At 34.8% G+C, this 11908-nt stretch overlaps 1 pseudogene; it reads left to right on the forward strand.

Moving 5' to 3' along the window:
* Positions 1–1348: 1348 nt before the first annotated feature.
* Positions 1349–4343, forward strand: LOC103962031 (annotated as a pseudogene).
* Positions 4344–11908: the final 7565 nt, after the last annotated feature.

The following is an 11908-nucleotide window of genomic DNA, read 5'->3' on the forward strand; positions in this document are numbered from 1 at the left end:
ATAGTGAGTACCAATGCTTTGTATATGTAACAAGGTTTCTATATTTTCCTGCCGACCATATATGCTAATTTCTTCTCGGTTGCATTTGGGTCCTGAAGACTCAAATATAGCTAACCTAGAAAAGTGACACCAACATAAATATTTAAAAGTTTAGTTGAAATAATGAATTTATAAATCTTAACTTTTGAAATGATCACCATTTTTTTTCATATTTGATCAATACGTAGCTAATTTTTAATTTTAATCAGTTTAAGAATTGGATGTTGTAAAACTTTATCTATACTGTATAAATCTACTAAACTTTATTCTTACTAAACTTTATTCTTATATATGTATACTTCAAAGTAAACTCTTGCTGGATTTGTGCTTGATAATAAATGGTGAATATATGATGTTTTCACATAAAATCACATAGTCCGCTTTGTACCTTTGGTTGATGAATTGTATCATGTTTTGGGTTTTCAATTTTCCGTCCTTTTTTTTTCTGGCAAGGCTTTCTACAATGTGGACTTCAATTGATGAGTATCACTTCTATGTTGATATAATTTCTTTTGTTGCAGATGATATGAAGAAGTGGAATGATAACCTGATGGAATGGGAATTTTGCTGCTTAAGACAAAAATGGTAAATTAGTTTTATATACACATAATGCCCGTAAATAGAAAAAAATCTACGTTTTTTTATATGTGGACTTTTATTGATTAAATATTTTGCTTGTAAAATTTTTCTAACGTAAATAGTAATAATCTTATATCACACAATCTTTCATATAATTTTTAATCCCTCACCAACACAAGAACATTATTTTCTTGTTCTTCACTCGCAAAAGCGCTGAAGCTGCATTTTAATACTAATTACTACACCTACAATTTCAATGCTCTAAGAACTTGGATTGGATTGTTTTAAGGGGTAGGATTTTCTTCCATTCTATTTTCATTCCCTTCCCTCCCCTCCTCTCAAATTTTGGTTTTTGTCCTTTTGTATCTAAAAAAAAAATCAATATAAGATGATAACGTGACTTAATCATAATATTTTAAGTTGGAGGCGAGAGAATGAGAGAGAGATTAAGAGGACATAATCCTCCTCCAATGACCGCCAATGTTGTCCTAGTCAGAAGCCACATCAGAGTTAAACCTTAAAATGACCGCCAACGTTGTCTTAGTTAGAAGTCACACTAGAGTGAAACCTTGAAACGATCGCCCTGTCTTAATCAGAAGTCACACCACACCCATTCCAATCAATCTTTCAATCAATTAAAATACTCAAGAACTCGTGAGAATATCCTTCCCATTGGCTTTTAATTAGCATTTATGCAGTTGAAGATCACCTTATTCTTTTTACTTTTGCCATGGTTTCCTCAAGATTAATCAGATTATCGTCCATTTGTACGCAAATTTTGTTACTCATCATCAACGTTAATTTCACTCAAGCCCAGCTTGGACCTCATGGAATTCCAGCAGCCTACTGTTTTAACGACAAAGGCAACTACACCACTGGCAGCACCTATCAAACAAACCTCAATAGCCTCCTCTCCACCTTATTCGATGCCAACAACGGCTACGGCTTTTATAATTCCTCCCTTGGCGAAAACAACGACACAGTTTATGCAATCGGGCTCTGTCGAGGAGATATTACAAAGGAAACTTGCGGTACCTGCCTTTCTGACGCTGCGAACGGTCTCACGAATAATTGTCCTAATCAGAAGGAGGCAATTGGATGGTTACCCAATTGTATGTTACGCTACTCAAACCGCTCCATATATGGCATAATGGAAATTAGTCCGGCTTACAATGCTTGGAATGTAGACAATGTATCCACGGGCTTTGATGCATTCAATCAAGAGCTTTCTCGCTTATTTAATGGACTAGGAGGCAAAGCAGCAACGAGTGGTGATCTTCGGAAGTTTGCATCAGGAAACGCAACCATTCGAAGTTCTAATATAACAATATATGGTCTTGCTCAGTGCACCCCAGATTTGTCCGAGCAAAGTTGTATTCATTGCTTAGAGTATGCTTCGGGAGGTCTTGGATCATGTTGTAATGGATCACTTGGTGTGAGAGCTGTGACCCCAAGTTGTAGCTTAAGGTATGAAAATTTCCCCTTTGTTGGACAAACAAATGGGACACCACCACCATCCCCACCATTGGCAACACCACCACCATCCCCACCATTGGCAACACCACCGGCCAATACTGCGATTCCAGCAGGTATTATATACGTCAAATCCCATTACTCTTTGAAAAAAAAATGTGGTTTAATTATTTGATATGCAAATTGGACATCTTGGCATCATTTTTCTATCCCACCTTATTCTGAGTAATATGTCTGATTCTTTCCTTCGGATTGTAGCACCAACTAGAAACAAATTAATTTGTAACTTGGTCTCGAAGTTTAATAAATTATCATTCGTTATATCTAGTGATAGAAAAGATTTAGATAATTGAAAATTCAGGCCCATATATAATCCGATATGATCAGATAAGCTATATTTCTGATTTGTGCAGGAAAGAAGAGTAAAATTTCTCGGACTGTGATCATTACGGTTGTCGCAGTTGTTGTTTCCCTGGTACTAATTATATCAATCTGCATTTATCTGAGAGTGAAGAAGATGAAGGAAAAACTTGGAGGTAAGTTTTAGATCAGTTAGCTTTTACTTTCCATGAAACAGAATGGCCTCATGGAACACCTACTATTGATATAAGAATTTAAACTCAAATATTAACATATATGTATCTTTTTAATTAAATAAGCGTGCAATGGCCTTATTTAGTTTTTGGTTTCATATTGCTTCTCTCTCATGCAAAAAAGGAGATGAAATTCTTAATACAGAAGCCTTGCAGTTCGACTTTGGCTCCATAAGAACGGCTACAAATAACTTTTCCGAAGAAAATAAGCTTGGACGAGGTGGATTTGGTACTGTTTACAGGGTAATGAATCGTATCACTAAAGATGTCAGTTAAATGATTATTGTGAGAAATAAGTTAACATTCAGATGGTGGTTGAATGCAGGGTAGGCTTTTGAACCAAGAAGATATAGCGGTTAAAAGGCTTTCTAGGGATTCTGCACAAGGAGATATAGAATTTAAAAATGAGGTCACGTTAGTAGCCAGACTTCAACACCGCAATTTAGTTAGGCTCCTTGGTTTCTGCTTGGAAGGAAACGAAAGGCTTCTTATCTATGAGTTTGTCCCAAATGCAAGCCTCGATCATTTCATATTTGGTAGGGTTAGGAACTTGGATTTCTGATTTTATTTTGGAATGTATGGTAAATTCTTCTATGTACATGCTTTCCAAAATGAGTACACTGCTATAAACGTCATTAACAGTCATTACAAAAGTCTTCTTGCTTGAATGTGCAGATCCGGTCAAGAGCACACATTTGGACTGGGACAGTCGCTACAAGATCATATTAGGAATTGGACGAGGACTCCTTTACCTTCATGAAGATTCTCGTCTTAGAATAATTCATCGTGATATGAAAGCAAGTAACATTTTGTTAGATGGAGAAATGCAACCCAAAATTGCAGATTTTGGAATGGCAAGACTGTTTGATCTTGATCAAACACAAGGTGCAACCAATCGAGTTGTAGGGACGTAGTAAGTACTAGCAGATCTTGTATGGCTTATAATCTCAAAGCTCATGTCATTTAACATATCAAGTAAATTAAGAACACACAACAATATAATTTGGGCATGACCATGACAAGTTTCGAATATAATAAAAAATGTTAAACCTGCTTTTGTTGATATGCAGTGGTTATATGGCACCTGAATATGTAATGCGCGGACACTTTTCTGTTAAGTCCGATGTGTATAGCTTTGGTGTGTTAGTTTTGGAGATAATTAGTGGACAGAAAAATAGTTCTTTCCGTCGTGGTGGGAACGTGGAGGACCTTCTAAGCTATGTAAGTAACACAAAGAGTTATACATATCCCTTCAATTTATTCAGATTAAACTAACGAATGAAAGGTCCTATCTGACTTTGTTAATTTCTAACAATTCACAAACTTACGCAGGCCTGGAAAAGTTGGAAGGAGGACACAGCTTCAAATCTAATAGATCCCATATCGAAGAGTGGTTCAATACCAGAAATAATGAGATGCATCCACATAGGATTGTTATGTGTGCAACCAAATACAGCTGATAGGCCAACCATGGCTACAGTTATTCTCATGCTTACTAGCTACTCTCTGGATCTTCCAGTACCCTCACAACCAGCATTTTATATGGATGGTGGCATTGAATCCTCATCTGATACGTCTTTGGGATGGAAGGATAATTCTGGTGTGATAAGGTTAGATCTGTCTAAAAGCAACTCTGTAGAATATGTGTTAGATGGATAGCTTCGATTCCAAGTTACAACTTCACTAGTTGATCGATGATGCAATGAAATGTTTATGTTGTTATGTAAATGTGATTCCTTGTTTTGGTATACAGTTTCCGATTAATCTTAAGTGATTGGGGTCAATTGGCCTTTCTTTTTTGTACTCGAGCGATAGTCTACATAAATTAAAGCTTATTTTTAAGTACACTCCTTGAAACTCGATTTTGATCTTACATTATCTCTATAACCCAAAAATTACCACTTTACTCACTGAAACTCAAAATTTGTTTCACTTTGACTTGTGTATTCTCTCTTCTCCTTGAAACTCAAAAGTCATCAAGTGGATCATATGTGAGATTCACCGCCTAATAAGACTATGTTAAACGTGCCAATGAATTTGATTATAAAGTGGATTTTTTACAAGAAGAAATTATGAAGTGGATTTTTGTTTTTTGTTTTTTTTTGGGTTGTTGTGCTTGAGTTGTAGAGATGAAAAAAAATAAAAATAAAATTGATTAGCTTGATACACCAAATTAAACCCACCTAGCGGAATTAATAGACCTAAGACAAATGTGAAGCGAATTTTGAGTTTATTGACTAAAATGATGACTTTTAAGTTTTAGGGGGCAAATGAGATTAAAATCGAGTTCTAGATAGTAAAGGAGAACGAATTTTGAGTTTCAAAGCGTAAAATGAAGATTTTTAAGTTACATAAAACAAAGTCAAATTAAAATCTAATTTTACAAGGGTAGCTAAAATTACGCCTTAAATTAAATTAAGCAATGCGAATGAAGATTTGAGATGCGGAGACCTTCCTAAATTACGTTTTATCGGACGGTCGAATCATTCTTCAACATTGTGATGGATACCGATTGAACATTTCAACGACATGAGAAGAATATACTCCGTAGCTAATGAGAGATATAATTCATGACAATATTAGTTTTTGAAGATCCAAGTACAAGGACATTATAAATATCATTTTCTTATACATTTTATAAGCTTCCATTTTATTGTCTTTTAGACTTGTTCTCCGTTTATTTGTCTCTTCCCTTTCCTTTAACTTCCACATTGTTGCAGCAGCGTGGATATGTTATTTGGTCTATTGCAGAGGCCAAACCTTGGAAGTTCGTGCCCTGTTCTCACTCTCCTCAACTACTCCCCTTCGAATCTTAGACCAATTTTAAAGTTTAATTTGTTTAACATAATATAATACTAATAGAAGATAATAATCATAATATATATTTTTAAGTAATCAAAGAATTAGACATAAAGCATGAAAGCATATGATATTGTAACACACTAAGATTGAAATGTGGGGTCCGTCACTCTTTTCTCTTTAATCATAATCGCCAATATCATCATTGTAGAGCAAAAGCGTATTTGATGATTTCATCCATCCTTTTACGTGTTCATTATATGCTTCATAAAATGTAATTTATCACGTGATCCCTAATGATATTTTTGCCTTAATATCTTTGTGTGCACTTTACCTCCCATCATAAATGTGGGACCATGATTTTCCAGGATCGTAGTAAGGCGGATCCGAATACAAATAGGATTTACTTAAAATGATTGTGACTAGCAACCTCCACTACTTGTAAATATAAGATCATAACGATTAGGTGAAATTCCCTTATATTTTAGCATCAAATCCATGCATGAAAACGAAGTAGGCCTCCTTAATCAACATATAAGAATAAGTTATCAATCAAACAAATACGTAAATCGCATTCATGTTTTACGAAACAATAACAAGAGGAAATTAATTCATATCACATATATATATATATATATTCATGGTTTTGAATTCACCTCTAACTAAAACGAATTTAGTTCCTCATGTGCGCAAAACAAAGATAATTAAATTTAAACATTGAAAACAAAGATAGAATACACCTAGAAACGCTCCAACAATCCAACGTCTTGAATGGCAAGTATGGCTCTAGGTGGCTCCTCCTTCCTTCCTTGCTGCGACACAATGGGAATTTTCTGAATTTAGGCTCTTGAGTGTGGATGGTGGTGATATGGTAGAGGGTGGTGATCTGATGGTAGAGGGTGGTGATCTGATTTGTGCGGCATAATGAGGTATTTATAGGCTAGGGTTCACACAATTTCTGAAGGGAAAAGGATTGCACAATCCTAGGGGAAAAAGACTAGGGTTACACGGCAGAGACCAAAGGGGAAAGGGATTCAAAACCTGCAGCAGGAATAGGCCTTCTAGAAAGGGTATTGTGGCAGATTTCTAGAAGGAAAGGGATGAAAGGTGCGGCACAAATGTAGAAGGATAGGGCTTCTAGAAACCTGATATTTAGGTGTTCTAATGTCATTTGGATGTCCTCTTTGTAGCAGGAATTAAGGTAGCAAAAGATTAGGATAGGATAAGATAAGATAAGGTTGGATAAGGTTTGGATAAGATAAGGTAATTTGGATAATGTTTCCTTCTTCATAGCTAATTCCTTATCCTCCAAGTCTTTGATTTAATTCTTCCAGATGTTAAGTACATTCCTAGCCTCTTTTGAACTTCAATTTCGTCCATCCACCTTGCTCTATGCATGTGCAATCCATTCCAAGCCCAAAACTGCTCCAAATAGCTCCAAATTGCACTTTCTTGCCAACTTTGTCATTTAAACCTACAAACATATGAAAATAGCTTAAATCGCTATAATAAATAGAAACTAACTATGTAAATGCAAGAAAAAAAGCTAACTAAGTCGCATAAATATGCTCCTATCATCACTCTACCAACAATGTTATTTCAAAGAAAAATCCTTCCATCTCCGTTGACCCAGAACACCATGATACTTCTGGTGAAGAAGATGTCCTTACCATAATCAAATCTAGAAAACATTGATCAAGATCGATGCTTCAATCAACACTTCTAGTGGCTTGCAAGAAGCCTAGGGTTGTAGCTTCCATCAACAAAACCCTTCCAATCGTCTCTAACACCCTAATGTTCTTTGATCCTGGTTTAGAATATTGTTAGTCCCAATTCTACTCACGGTGGAAAAGCGCACATGAAAAAATAAAGACAGAAGAGATCGTGAAACAAAGCACCAGGGATAATGGTTCATGGTTAGGTACTTCGACAATCAAGTTAGAGAATGGTGAAAGTAAGTATAATGGATGTTAAGTATTTTAAGATAGTTCAAATTGTCTAACCATTTGAGAGGAGTCAAGATGGATATTTATAGGTGTTGTGGAGTTGGTTTGAGTGCTCTGCCAACTCTCTAAGTCATCAAAGTAATGGAGTCAATAGAATGTCCATGTCCACTCAGACTCCTCTGCAGCATGGCTCGTAACAGTCTAACCTATGCACAATATAGGTTAGAAAAGTCTATCTTCTGAGGATCGTGGGTCATTCACGTTGGTCTGGCCAATCAGGCTGACCAATCAACCATGAAATTAGGATTTTACAACTGGGATTTAATTGAACAAATTGGCATCTAAGTAAGAGTTGTTGAGTACGATGGAGAGTATCCTCGATACCCACTCTGGTCAGAGAACCTATAGAACGATAGACCGTGTATCCTTGTTAGGACTTCAACTGTAGAGTGACTGTGAGATACTTGCTAGCCACCAAATATATCTTCATTGTGACATAATGTGCACCTTACTCTCGGTTGGACCGATGGAGTGGGATGATGTTGTTGGGCGTATTCCTTTAATGCCACTCATTTGATGTAATAGCTTATGGAATACTTATCATGTTAAACTCTTATTTGTTTAATGAAAGAGGAAAGCGTATGAGAATCTCTATATATTGTATGATGTTTTTAATCAATAACATAATCCAAGAAATGTATGTAATTTCAGATAGAAGTGATCTAAGCAAGTTAGATCAATGACACCTTTCTCTTATGTTCATTCCTAAAATGTTCCTAACCATAAGATTATCGATGGAGCATTGACAATCCACTAAGGTTAGTATGTGTTATGTTAACTCAAGTGGGAGTATGACTAGTCTCAAGTCATTAAATGTTAGAAACTAAGACAAACATATAGGTGCTTAAAAGAGTATTGAGTACATGGAACAACGATCGACAAAGATTTCTAACATACATTTCATGTTAGAACACAAAAGTTGCAATAATACAAGATAGTTCTTTGACCTGAAACATCATAGTTAGGTCATTTATCTTTGACTATGTTAAAGACATTCCACTGAGGATGTCCACAAATTTGTTAGGGTTAAGCTACCTAACCATGTAGGCATGAAAATGTACAACAAGGGATCTCTAACCTTCCATGGTGGAAGGAGAATACTCTAAGATATGAATCAAAAGTTTTTGGCCAAAGCTTATGAATGAGATTAAGGAAGCATTTTCCAAATCACATTCAGTAGAATCACATAAAGAAGTATCACGTTGGATAATAGACATGCAACTTAAACAATTTAGTCAAGAGTATTGAATTAGAGAATGACTGTATTGCATTCTAGTTGTCACTCGATAGGTTCTCCAACCACTTATACTTAGCTTGGATAGCCATGACATATTGCTAGGTGTCACTCATAGTTTGTGGAACACCTAAAGATTAGTGACCACTAGTCTTTAACAAATGGGATAATTGAAAGTTAATCTCAATTCAAAATCGATTGTTAAGGTTACAATCACCCACTACCTCAGTAACTAGAACCTAATGGTTCGCATACTAAGTAAGGATGAATGTGAAGAAATACAATGAGATGGATAAACAATTAATAGTTTAATTGAGTATAGTCAAGATTAATTAATTATGTAATTAATCATACGAAAGATTCATATTAGGCTTTATGTTAGTTTTAGGTTTCGGGTATCAAATGAGTTTTGGTCCATAAGGCCCATTGAGTTTTAGTTGTATGACAGGGTCAGCCTTGTCTATTTTAGGAGAGGGGGTTTGTGTTCTTATTTGTCTTGTTAAATGAGATTTAAAGTGACGTAGAAATTTCAAAGAAACCTAAAATTTTATCCCCTTTTGTTTGAGAGAGTTTTGGGTTTCTTTTAATTGATGTTCTTCATTGTTCTTGTTTTGTTCATCTTCACACTTTCCTCTCACTTTTCTTTCACTTTTTGAATTTTGAGCTTTTGCCAAATATTCACTCACACTTTTGGTATCCCAAAATCGGCCACCCTAGTAAAGTAGGGCACATTTGTGGCTTCCTTGCACATTAGCTTTTGATACTTTTGTGTAATTACACTTTGACCTAAAAGCTTATGCTTTACAAAAAGGTCCAAAATCCCTAAGACCATCTTGGGATAAAGCTTAAAAGTTTAAGCCATAAAATTTTAAGCCATAACCAAAAAATTGTTTTCCCCCTCCAATGGTTATCGTTTAAAATTTTAGCCCGAAATTATTAAATAATGATTATAGTTTTTTTTTTCTAGTAACTTTTTTGAAAATAAGAATTTAAATTCAGAAAATAATTAAAAGTCATACAAATACACAGGTAGTTGTAAATTTCAAGTGAAATTTGATTTAAATAATTATGGGCCATTATTTTATTTTATTTTATTTTTTTTTACCATTAGATTTGATCACATTTGATCACAAACTTTGGATTATAAGTACAAACAAAAAAAATGATTTGAAAAGTTTGATGAGTCTAGAATAATTTAAGCCAGACTCAATTTCAATAGGGAATTTAAAGCTTATATTTAAGCTTTATCTCATGGGTTGGAGATGGTCTAAAGTAAAAATTGTTTTGCTCATTTAATGAAGTTTTTGTAATTGTTGAAATTTTTGGGTTCTAGTTGTAATAACATGAAGTTGTGACTTGACCCAATAGTCGAGGTTATTTAATTTTGGCCCAAATTAGCTAGAGCTAAATTTTTTTTGTCTTTTTAGCGAGAATTGGATTTCATTTAGTTGCATATGTGATAACAAAAGGAAATAGTGGCATGTATGTGAAACGATGGACATGCAATTTTCTAGTTACTTAGAGAACACTCTCTATAGCTGGACGTGGCATGCATTCGGTGTTAACTATCTCTTGTATTAGATATGAGGTGCTTGTAAGCACTCTTTGAAGTAGAGGTGTCATAAGTTTTACCTACAGTAGACAAGTGCGTGTGACTAGTGTTTTAACTAGTAGGTGCTGTAAAAATAAGGGGAAAACCCATCCCAATTTTGAACCAAGCATAGTTAGTCACCATTTTCTTAAGCTGGACTTGGAGATAGCATGAGTGGTGGCACAACCCATGCAAGCCATCCTTTCAGTCTAGAAATTCATAGACCTATATGTGGCTAATCCTCCTCCTAATATTTCTGTATGTTACATTAAATTAATATTCTTTTCCTGGCTCTTTAAGTGTTGGAACCGTCCATTTCGACTATAAAAGGACTTGCTTTCGTTCATTTGTTCAACTCATATTAGAAACGTAGGTTGGCCGCAATGCATGCATAGTCAGATTATATAGGATTGTATATATATTATATGCATGTTTGTATATGTATATATTTTAATATAAAGAAAAGAGAGTGAGGGGAAAGAAAGAAAGAAAACGAGTTTAAGGTTAGAGGGTTTGATGTTTGGAGAGTGATAGGGGACTTGTCTTGTTGAGGTTTTAGCTATCGATCAAGATGAGTGGTTTATGTAATATGTTTAAAAGTTCGTATTTTTGATAAATGAAAACCACAAACATTGTGGGATTTATTCTATTTATAAATATCTCTCTATTTTCAAGTCAAGCATGTTTGATTTGTGTAAATGTTTATAATGGGATATATCCAATCTATGTGGAATTACTTGCAATGTTCATGGAGCATGAGAACTTTGGTGTTGCTTTAATCCAAGGGATAAATGTAAACTGCACAAGGGAACATTATGGCAGAATGACCATTAGGGATCACGTGGTGAGTTACAATTTATGAAGGATATATGAAGACATGAAGGGATGATGCGATATGGCACTTCTGGCTAAGGCTTTGATATTATTATTATATTTTCTAGAGTGTATAAAACGACATTGCTTGACTGACATATTATATATCCACTGACTAGGCGATGATGATTGCTGCTCACCCCTCACCCTTTTATTTTACAAATGAGTTATTTGACAAGACAAGTTGTAGATGAGTTGCAATTACCTTAGAAGAGAGATTTAAGAATTTTAATTTTTTTGTACACCTGTAAGGATAATGGAGTTATTTGTATAATTTTGTTTATATTTTTATTTTCTTATTTTTATTTTTATTCACGCACTAGGTGCGGGGTTATTTAATTTTTTTTTTATAGACATCTAGTCTGGAGCTTGACATCCTTTTAATTTGTTTGCATGCAAATTGGAAGACTAACTTTGTTGAGTATCATTTTAATTCTTAGGCCTAGTCATGTTATTGCTCAATGTCATTTACATTATTGCTAAGAATCTCACCTCGTAAAGTCATGGAGACTAACTTTGTTCAGGTAGATTATCCTAAAGATACCACTTTAGAGATTTCTGATTGTCACAAGGTTAGAACTTTTAGACATGGGCCAATATGTGGCTGAGTTCCACTAGTTGCCAAACCCCCTCCCCCCTAAAAAAATTTGGTTTAAGTTTTCAAACAATTTTCTATGTAATTGGATTATTCGTAGGTGTTTTAATTTTTTTTGGATAATTA

The sequence above is a fragment of a genome, unplaced genomic scaffold (assembly GCF_019419815.1).
Source record: "Pyrus x bretschneideri cultivar Hongxiangsu unplaced genomic scaffold, Pyrus_bretschneideri_v1 Contig15, whole genome shotgun sequence".
Classification (NCBI taxonomy): domain Eukaryota; kingdom Viridiplantae; phylum Streptophyta; class Magnoliopsida; order Rosales; family Rosaceae; genus Pyrus; species Pyrus x bretschneideri.